The sequence below is a fragment of the Stomoxys calcitrans genome, chromosome 1, assembly GCF_963082655.1.
Source record: "Stomoxys calcitrans chromosome 1, idStoCalc2.1, whole genome shotgun sequence".
NCBI lineage: Eukaryota > Metazoa > Arthropoda > Insecta > Diptera > Muscidae > Stomoxys > Stomoxys calcitrans.
In genome coordinates this window covers 201,151,165-201,161,639 of record NC_081552.1, presented here as the reverse complement: position 1 = coordinate 201,161,639, position 10,475 = coordinate 201,151,165, and positions in this window count along the sequence as shown.

The window sequence follows — 10,475 nt, the reverse complement described above, 5'->3', positions numbered from 1 at the left end:
TTACATGTGGCTTTTATTGGCCAAAAACCCTAAATCGGCGGATCGGTCTATATGTGGGCTATATCAAGATATAGTCCGATATAGCCCATCTTCGAACTTAACCTGCTTATGGACAAAAAAATATTCTGTGCAAAGTTTCAGCTCAAAATCTCTATATAAAAGACGCATTTATTGATAGGCTCTTCGACATCCTTCTACAATTTGGCTCGGATCAATCCAGATTTGGATATAGCTGCCATATAGACCGATCTCTCGATTTGAGGTATTGGGCCCATAAAAGGCACATTTATTGTTCGATGTCGCCGAAATTTGGGATAGTAAAATGTGTTAGGGCCTTCGATTTCCATCCTCAATTTGGCCTAGATCGGTCCAATTTTGGATATAGCTCCCATATAGACCGATCTCTCGATATAAGGTTTTTGGCCCATAAAATGTGCATTTATTTTCCGATTTCACCGAAATTTGGGACAGTGAGTTGTGTTTGAGCCTTCGATTTCCATCCTCAATTTGACGGAGATCGGTCCAAATTTGGATATAGCTGCCATATAGACCGATCTCTCGATTTAAGGGTTTGGGCCCATAAAAGGCGAATTTATTGTCCGATGTCGCCGAAATTTGGGACAGTGAGCTGTATTAGGCCATTCGACATATTTCTGCAATTTGGCCCAGATCTGTCCAGATTTGGATATAGCCGTCATATAGAACGATCTCTCTATTTATAGTCTTAGCCCCATAAAATGCACATTTATTATCCAATTTTGTTGAAATTTGGGATAGTGAGTTGTGTTAGGCCAGTCGACATTCTTCTTCTTTAATTTGGCTCAGATCGGTCCAAATTTGGATATAGCTGCCATAAAGACCGATCTCTCGATTTAAGGTATTGGGCCCATTAAAGGCGCATTTATTGTCCGATTTTGCTGAAATTTGGGATAGTGAGTTGTGTTAGGCCAGTCGACATCCTTCTTCAATTTGGCTGAGATCGGTCCAGATTTGGATATAGCTGGCATATAGACCGATCTCTCGATTTAAGGTATTGGGCCCATTAAAGGCGCATTTATTGTCCGATTTTGCCAAAATTTGGGATAGTGATTTGTGTTAGGCCAGTGGACATCCTTCTGGCGCTATATTTCCATCCTTTCGCCACAACCTTGTCATCTTGTTTTAGTACTTTCAGTTCATCTCTGGAGCCAAATAGTTTTCCAAACTCTCTTCCTTATGACCAATTGTACCCCAACCACAGAATAGAAAGCATCACTTTTATCAGTTTTCAGTTCTTGTTTTATTTGACCATTTTTATAATCCATTATTACAATATAAGCACAATTAGAAATTCGAATTCAAGTTCAATTTTATTGAAAATTATTAAAACAAAATCTAAACTTAAGTTCTTTAAATAAAAATATGTTTTTTTTGTAGTTGTTTTATTTTTTTAATTCATATTCTTTCTTTATTTTTTGTTGTTGTTGTTTTATTAATAAGTAGATATTAGTTAAAAAGATTTGCATCGTGTGTATCAGACTGATGAATAGTTTGGGGGTGGTCCTGGATTTTGTTTTTATCTAAAATGAAAACATATGTTTTTTTGTGTTGTAGTTTTTTTTACTTAAATCCAAGGATAATAAGGGGGAGGGGGATATTAATGGAATTAAGGGAAAAATTACAGAAAGTATACCACATGCTGTTATAAACCGGTTTAAAGAAGTTTTTGATTTTACCCTCTTTTATGCTTTTGCAACTCCAATCATTGGTGGTATACTTTGAGTTTTTGATTTTATTTCTGAATTGTTTTTTGTTTGTTTGGGTTTTTCTGGTTTTGAGTTATAGTTGTATGTGCAGGGAACCCGCCGGCGGGTAATAAAAAATACTCATATAAATATACATACAATGTGTTATTCTGTATAAGGTATAGTGGGGGTTACGATGAGCTGTTGTTGAGTGCCTTTCAACAAGATTTCCTATTTAATGATGTTTATTGGCTAGACCCCAGTTTGTTTTCGTTAAATGATACATTTATGAGTTGTAATAAAAATAGTTGTATTTTTTGTTGTTGTTGTTGTTAGTTTGTTAGTATATATTTACTTAGAGGCGCCAGCACTATTAAGATGTTATATGTACTTTTTTTTATATGTTTTTCAATTATTATGGCAACCTTTTGCCATTATGATATTTGAAATAAATTGCAGATGTTGCAATCCGAACTAGAGTTGAAGGTATGAGAAACCAAAGGAAATTTCTTTTAAAAGCGATTAGCAGATGTTATGCTTGAACTTTTTAAAAAATGATTTTTGAAAATATATGTTTTGTGTGGCTTATGTTTAGGATGCCCATATAGTTGTTGTTGTAACCATATTTTCATGTAGAGATGGCGATCCTCGTCGAGCTCTTGCAGGTGAGCAAGCTCGTTCCGGACCTATCGCCGCGGTAACAGAGTGGCCATTGGTCACTTAAAGTGGCCATAGGTCACTTTGTTGCTGTATGAGCAAATATTTTTTTGGGAAACTGAAGTTTGAATGAGCATAGGAATTGATATGAACCTATAAATTTCAAATGGCAAAATAATGCCTAAAACTCCTTCTGCTAGTGCATGATATTTTCATGTGTGCAGTGATTGGTAAAAACTGAAGTTTTATGAGTAAACGAATTGATATGAATCTCTTAGCTTGAAATAATAAAAGAACCTCTAAAAATCTCTCTGCAGGTGTATGACATTTCCATGTGTGCAGTAATTGAGGAAAATTGTAATTTGAAAGAGTAAACGAATTGATATGGCTTTGATATTTTATAATTATTAAAGAATTTCCAAAGATCTTTCCACACATGTGCGACTCTCTTATGTGTGCAGCCATTATGAATTTAAAATGATTTTTTTTATTTATTTTTTACTGTTGGTTCATTGGTAATTTTGCGTATGAGTAATTTTAATTGGTTGATGATTATAAATCATACGCCTAAGTAGCGAATTTGAAGTGAGAACATTTTGGAATACATATAAGTGAGATAATTTTTTTTTATAAATTTTGTTTGTTTTTCTTTCGAGACGAGCTCAATGATCGGAGATTTTCTTTGCAAGTGAAAAAGGAAAGCCAGAGCCACATCAACCACTATGGAATGCATTTCGTTAGAAGACTTTTGAACCATATTTGGCGTGATGGCTTTAAGGGCCTTGCGTTGGTATGTTGTATTTGAATCGTATTAATTGCGAAAACGCCTCCATGATACAATTACCACATTAACCACGCTTGAGAACCCTGTCTATTAGCTGTACTTTTTCCCAGTGCATGTGTTTTTGTGTAATGACAAACTTTTTTTTGTGACAATTAAACTACTTCCATGGTATGCACATGCCATCTGTTCGATGTTGTTTTGATGGGTTCGAACGTATGACAACGGCAACGGCTCTCCCTATTGCTCCGTTTGCCCAGGCTCGAATCCTGGCCGAGCTCTGCCAAATTTTTTTAATTTTCAAGTTTTTATTAAATTTTAAAATTTTTTTTATAATTCTGAAGGCTAGCACATCGAATTGATGTGAACATTTTAATTAAAATGTATTTAAGACGTTTCAAATATTTATTCATGCACACAGGACTTTTCAATTGGTGCTTTAGAAGGAAGTAAAGAAACATATTTCAATTAAAAAGAAAGGAATAACGCAAAAAAAAAACAAACGTAGTTCTTGCTAGGATTCGAACACAAGCGTTCAGCGCCATAGGCGGAAAATTTGATATTTCTATCAGAATGCTTACAGAATTCTGAACCAAAACTATGGGAAATTCGGAAGGGAATTTATAGTAGTCATTAAGACTTCTGACCGATGATCTGATGTTGAGTCTTAATGAATGCGGTTGTGTTTTCCGACTTGTCTTACCGATTTCTCAACGAATTTTTAAATGTACATTCTGAATTGTCTTATTGAATGCCAACCGAGCTTTTGAGGGATTCGAATGTGAGGGTTCAAATTGTAATTTTGCTCTTAAACACTCCCAACGACGCGCCGACACCTATTTGGGAAGAAATTTTTACATGGCATAGTAACTCACAAATGTCGCCAGAAGTAGGAGGGGGACTAAAAAGTTTTGCTAATGTTCTCTCGGAACTGTCGGAACAAAAATTCCTAAAGACAAACCGAATTTCTCAGAATTCCTTCCGAACAGTCAGAAGGAAAACTAAATCAAACCATACGACGGTCAGACTTCTTTCAGAATTCTTCCAAAACTGTCGGAACAAAAATTCCCTCAGAATGTCGAACAGAATTCGGAACAACTCGGTAATATCTTGCCGAAAGACTTAAGAATTTACTCAGATTTGTCTGACATTTTTTTCGCTGGGTATTTTACTTTAAGGCCCACCATAATATTGCGTATGAGTGTTATTAATTTTTTTTTCATGCATACACATTGCGTATACGCACTGGTGTCTGAAAATTACAACGAAAATCAAAATACTGCAGGTTCTAAAAACAAGTTGCTGCTTCGAGAATTTGGGTACCGTTAAGTTTCTATCCTTTTGAATACGATTGTGTTTTGTCTTACCGAATTCGGATGTACATTCTGAATTGTCTTAGCGAATTCTTATCGAATTTTTATAGAATTCATATGTGACGGTTCAAATTGCAAATTTGCTCATAGACACGCCGAACGTTTCGCCAACACCTCTTTGGACAGAAGACTTTACATGGCACCTAGTATAGTACCTCCCAAATGTCGCAAGAAGTAGGAGGGGGATTGAAAAGTTTTGCTGACGATCTCTTCAGGCTGATGTTCTCCCAGTCACTCAATGTCCTAGACGAACATGCCAACTTCTGAGTTACGGTGGTCTCTAACAAAAATATGCAAAAAAGCTAGCACAAAAATAGACAAAAACATCCAACACGTCGCACTATGGCGCGGACAGAGAAAACAAGTGACAAAAATCAAAATTTTCATGTGCGCCTACAAAATTTTGAAAAAACCTATCTTGTGTAAAGTACTCCAAAGACTTAAAAAATGCTATCCAAAAATGTCAGATTTTTAGTTTAGGAGATACGGCAGTTCAAAGTTGACCTTTTTCGATTTTCAAAAAAACTAAATTTTTAGGTATTTTAGTTCGATTTCAAGTGTTATATCTCGAAAACTAATTAAGGGATTAACATTTTTTCTTTTGTCTATCGGAAATCAGGGTTATGTGGCAGCTACATACAAATATGGTCAGCTCTAGACCATACTCAGATGTTGAGGTGTCCATGCAACTCACTGTAACAGCGAATGTGGGTAGTAAAGCGAATTTTTGGACTCCAACATTCAAATCGGGAGATCGCTTCATCCAAACTCGGAGAGGTTTTTCATTGAAATCGGGACAAAACTACGACTTTCTGAACTTAAGATTTCTTATGGGATGATTGGTATAAAGGGTGCTAATATAGGCCATCTTTGAACGCAAGGCTATAGAGTGATTTCGACAAAAAGATGGACGGATATGTCTAGATCCTATATGAATAACGCCGATCTAGTACTTTGTAGCATTGATGAAAATTTGGATGGCAAAATGGCTACATCTCGGTGGTGGGTATAAAAATATATACTACATTTTTAGCTTGTAAAACATTTGGTAGGTTTTGGTCGCGTTTGGTAGAATTTTTCTTAAACTCTTTTAGAACGCTTTCGGAACTGCTGGAATAAATAGTGCAGAAATATAAATAGTTCAGAGTTACTTCCGAACTGTTGGAAGAAAAATTAAAAAAAAAAAACGATACGAAAAGAGGGCTAGACTTGGTTCAGAATTCTTTCAAAACTGTCGAAACAACAATTCCCTCAGAATGATGAACCGAATTCAAAGCGAACACGCTAAGATCTTGTCGGTAGACTTCAGAATTGGTTTAGATTTGTCTGACATCAGACATTTGGTTCGCTGAGTATTTAAGTCTAAGGGCCGTCATAATATTGCGTATGAGTGTTACTAATTTTTTCATGCATACACATTACGTATACGCACTGGTGTCTAAAATGTTTAACTGCAGGCTCTAGAAACAAGTTAACTTTCCGTAGTGACGTAAGGCCAGTGCAGGATGGGAAACGTACTTACTCTATGCACGGGTTACACCGCACCGATACCGACCGATGGTGGAGGCGGTTTAGGCAAACCGAAGAGAACCAGGGTACGGGGTTCTCTTCAATCCCTAGAAGGCACTTCGGAATGTACCTCTCCCATGACGGAAAAAGGACGACCACGTAAACTGAGGCGGCAGTCCTTGCCCATGAGGATTCCATCGGGTCAATGCGGTGCGTACAACCGGCTGTCACGGGATGGTACCCTTCGATTGAAACTTCGAAGTTATGCAGCACCAGTGTGGTACCGTCCGCTATGTGTCACGCAGTGGAATTTTATTCAGATCTGTCACAATTCCGCACTGCGAACTGCAACGGGCTGCCTCCTCAGTTCTCATGTGGACCACCGCCGCACAGGAGACAAAGATCCTACCCGTGCGAAGACATAACTACATGCTGTCTAAGCAATACCTTTTGGGATGTTATTGCAGAGACCATCCAAATCATCATCTTGTGGATAGATATCCACCGCCCAGACGCCTTAAGGTAGATCTACATGATCTAGAGCGTGAGGTTCAGCGCTACAAGAGAGAAACTATAGATCAAGCGGGTCTAGACAACATTCATGCAGACACGGTAGCATATGCGGTAAATAGCTATCGGGTGAATATAGTCCTTGGAGAACGGCCGCCTCCCATTGCACCTGGAGAATAAGGTACGGCAAATGTAGCCGCCTCCACTTGTACAGAGCATGGATTGAAACCTACGTACAGGATGTATGTCCCTATTTTGGCCGGGGACCACACGACGCACGTCACTTGTTTAAATGCCCAGCCAGTCATATAGACCCGCAATGGCAGAATAGGTGCTTCCAAGCCAAACAGATAAAGTATGCTCTAAAATACTATCATTCGATTCATTTGCCAACTCATCGCAAACAACTGACTTCATATAGGGACACCATCTGCTAATAATGAATTACCAAATGAAACAAGTAGCAAAATGTAAGTGGTTCTGGCAATATGTTTTGCTTAAGCGGAATGGCTGAAATGAAGAATAGGATATTCGAATACCAATGGGGTCAAAATATCACACTGGCTTAAACATGAGCAGGCAGCAGAAGCCGATGGGTTGCCAGCTGAGTTTTTTAAGGCCGCATGCGAGATACGAATAAGGCATATGCATAAGAACATGACCAGTACATAAACGGAGGACTTAACTGCATCTGCCAACTATAGAAGAACAGGGTTCCTTCCCATTGCATACAAAATATTATCGAACGTATTGGGTCTGTTTAGCATATCAACGCCTAAGTTAGGTAGGTTATAAGCCTTCAGCCAAAAAAAGAAAACATTTTAAGCGACACCCATAGATGGTTAAGTTAGGTTAGGTAAGAGTGGCAGTCCTTTACAGCCACACATGCACACTTTTAGTCCATTGTGATACCAGGTCTCTGGTGGAAATCGAACCCACAGCCCCCGCACTGGCAATCCAAGACCGCTACCAACTCGGCTACCGTGGCGCGATAGAAAGTTAAGGTGTTGGAAATTTTTTTGCCAAGTCAAGCCGTGCCTTAGGACTGCCCTCGTGGCATTTGATACAGAGAAAGCTTTTGATACCATCAGCCAGGCCAGTCTCATTGAAGACCTCGGAAACATATTTCTCCAGCCAAGACTGAAATGTTGGATAAGCAACAATTTGTGTGGCTACAAGACGTATGTGGAAATTAAGCATAAGAAGTTGTTGTTGTTGTAGCAGTGTGTTGTGTTCTATCTTTCGTCTGCTTGGTTCTGTTGAATATTTAGATTGAGATCCAAGAACTCTGTCACTAAGGTGAGATGTGTCCGGAGGAATCTGGGTCTGGCTGGACAGTTAACCAGGTGACGCACCGTGGGATTAAACCAAAAAAAACTAGTACAAAATATGCCATATTAGAACGGATGGTGATAACTCTTCGAAATTTGAAACGGTTAAAGCTGAGGTGTTATCGAGATCATGTACAAAATTTCACGGCGCTTGGTGATCTCGGAAAGTTAAATCGGAGGTTCGGTCTATATGGGTCCTATTCCAAAACGTGAACCCATATGGTTCACGCAGTTCGAAGGGCGCCATTCTGACAGACTCCACTTTATGTCACACAGTGGACAAGACCACACGGGCGCTGGATAACTTACCACAGAGCAGCCAATTGCTTTGTACGTGGTCGACAAGGTTTCTTTGTTAGCACCCCAAGTGCTGCAAGTGCAGACTTGAGGACCTTGTTTCTACTTTTGAAGAGCGGAGCGAAGAGCGGTCAAATGTGACACCAAGTATGTTTTGGGGCACTTGATGGTCGGAATTGTCACTCCGTTGACCATCACAATCAGCTTCCTATGCACCTCATGCGTATTTGTAGTAAGCAATGTCACTGAAGATTTGGTGACAGATATCTTCAAATTTCTTCTTCTTCTTCAAAGTACGTTGAACCTATCGCAGATGTGATAAATGGTTTTGGTACTTGATGCCATGATCATCAATCAATCATCATCATATGATACGATCTCTACGCCGTCTGGAGGTGGTGAAATGTAGGATAGGTAAAAGTTAAACAGTGCCGGAGATATCACCCCGCCTTGGGGAACTCCCTGTTTCACTCTACGGTGTTTCGATTTCTTATCTCTAAATTCCACAAATCACTGGCGACCACACAGATAATTCGTGACCCAGCTTTTCGGGCCTGGCTGGAGGGATGTATTGGCGATGTCCTCGAATGCCTTCGATAGGTTCAGTGCCACGAGCACCGTCCTATCACATGACCTGGGCAGATTGAAGCCACAGCGAATGTGTGCGGTGATGCCATGCAGAGCGGTTGTTGTGCTATACACTTCTCGAAATCCATGCTGATGCTCGGCGAGTGGAAATTCTCCTACGAGGCTCGGCAGGAGTAGTCCCTCAAGCGTCTTGGCTACTGCTGAGATCCCCTTATTCGGATCCTTTCCAGGCTTGAGTAGCGGGATCACTCTGCCCATCTTCCAGACATCGGGTGAGGGTGTTCAAAGACAGGTTGAGGACAGTCTTAAGATACTCGACTCCAGGTTGATCCATATTCTTCAGCATCAGTGTAGAGATTCCGCCGGGGCCCAACGTCTAGGATGATTTGGTGCCACGGATGACATTCGTAAGTTCGTCTACGGTAAATTGTGATGGCTGGTCTTCGGCTCGGAGACCACGGATACAACGAATGGCTCCTCTCCTAGCCCTGTCACTCTCGGGATGCACTATTAATTGACGGTTCAACAACCTGGCGTACCACTTCGGATCAGTCACCGTTACGTCGCTAAAAGTGACTGAGGTCCTGTCGTCCCGTCTACCTGTGTTCGAGAGTGATTTAACACTAGACACAGATTGCCTAAACCGGTACCTAAGTTACATTGCTCCAAGTATTCCAGCCACAAATTCCGCTTATGTTCGTTGACTACCCTGTTTATTTTCAGATTCCGCTCCCTGATTCTGGGTTAAGTGGGGTCCGTACAACAAAACCCATTACGCTTGTCTGCGAGTGCCACTGCCGGCGCCAGGAAATTGGGCCGCTGCGATAATGATGTTTCAGAATTTCCTCTCGGCAACTAGCACATTTGAGGGGGATGTCAGTTCACTGAAACTGCGATTGGTGTACTATCTGAAGCCGACCCAATCCGACTTTTTTTTGATTGATTAACGTTCGGCGCTCAGAGGTTATGAAGTTGGGTGGTCGATCGATGGTAAGAATTATGGGGATGTGGTCTGATCACAAAGAAATGACGGCTTGCCAGGTTACGTCACTCAAGAGTTCAGGGGATGCAAAGAAAAATATCTGGCAAGCTGCTACACCTCCTTGTTATCCTAGTGAGGGCGTCGTCATCAAGTAAGTTTATTATTCTACTCCCAATGGTCGGTAACTATATCCCATATTGTCATTATTGGTTCATATTTCCATATGGTGGGCTTTGTAGATGGCGCGTCCGCCTTAGATATCCCACCGTAAATAAGAATACCAAATTTCTATAAAATTTCGCTTGAATCGCCTACCTATTTCCCAGATCTGGCGTTTTTGTAAGTACGGTAAGGGGAGGGTCCGCCCATCAAAGTTGGAATGTTAGATTTGTTTCATTTCCTTGGGTTTGGTAGTGGATTGGCGTAGCCAAACCCTTTGCCCCGAAAGTGGATATCGGATTCATACTCTCTTTCCAAAAACTACATTCGACCTACATATATGTGTGTGGTTTAGGGGGAGTTTATGAGGTGAGGCGTCCCTAAACCACTTGGCCATAAAACAGATATCAGATTGGAGCCCCTTTTTGCCATAGTCCACAAATATGTCCAGTTGGTGGGGTATGTGGGGTGGGGCGGCCACCCACGCACTTAGCCCTTAAAAAAATATCAGCATCGTGCTGATATCCGAAATTGGCTTAGGGGAAGTTTTTGGGGTGAGACGAC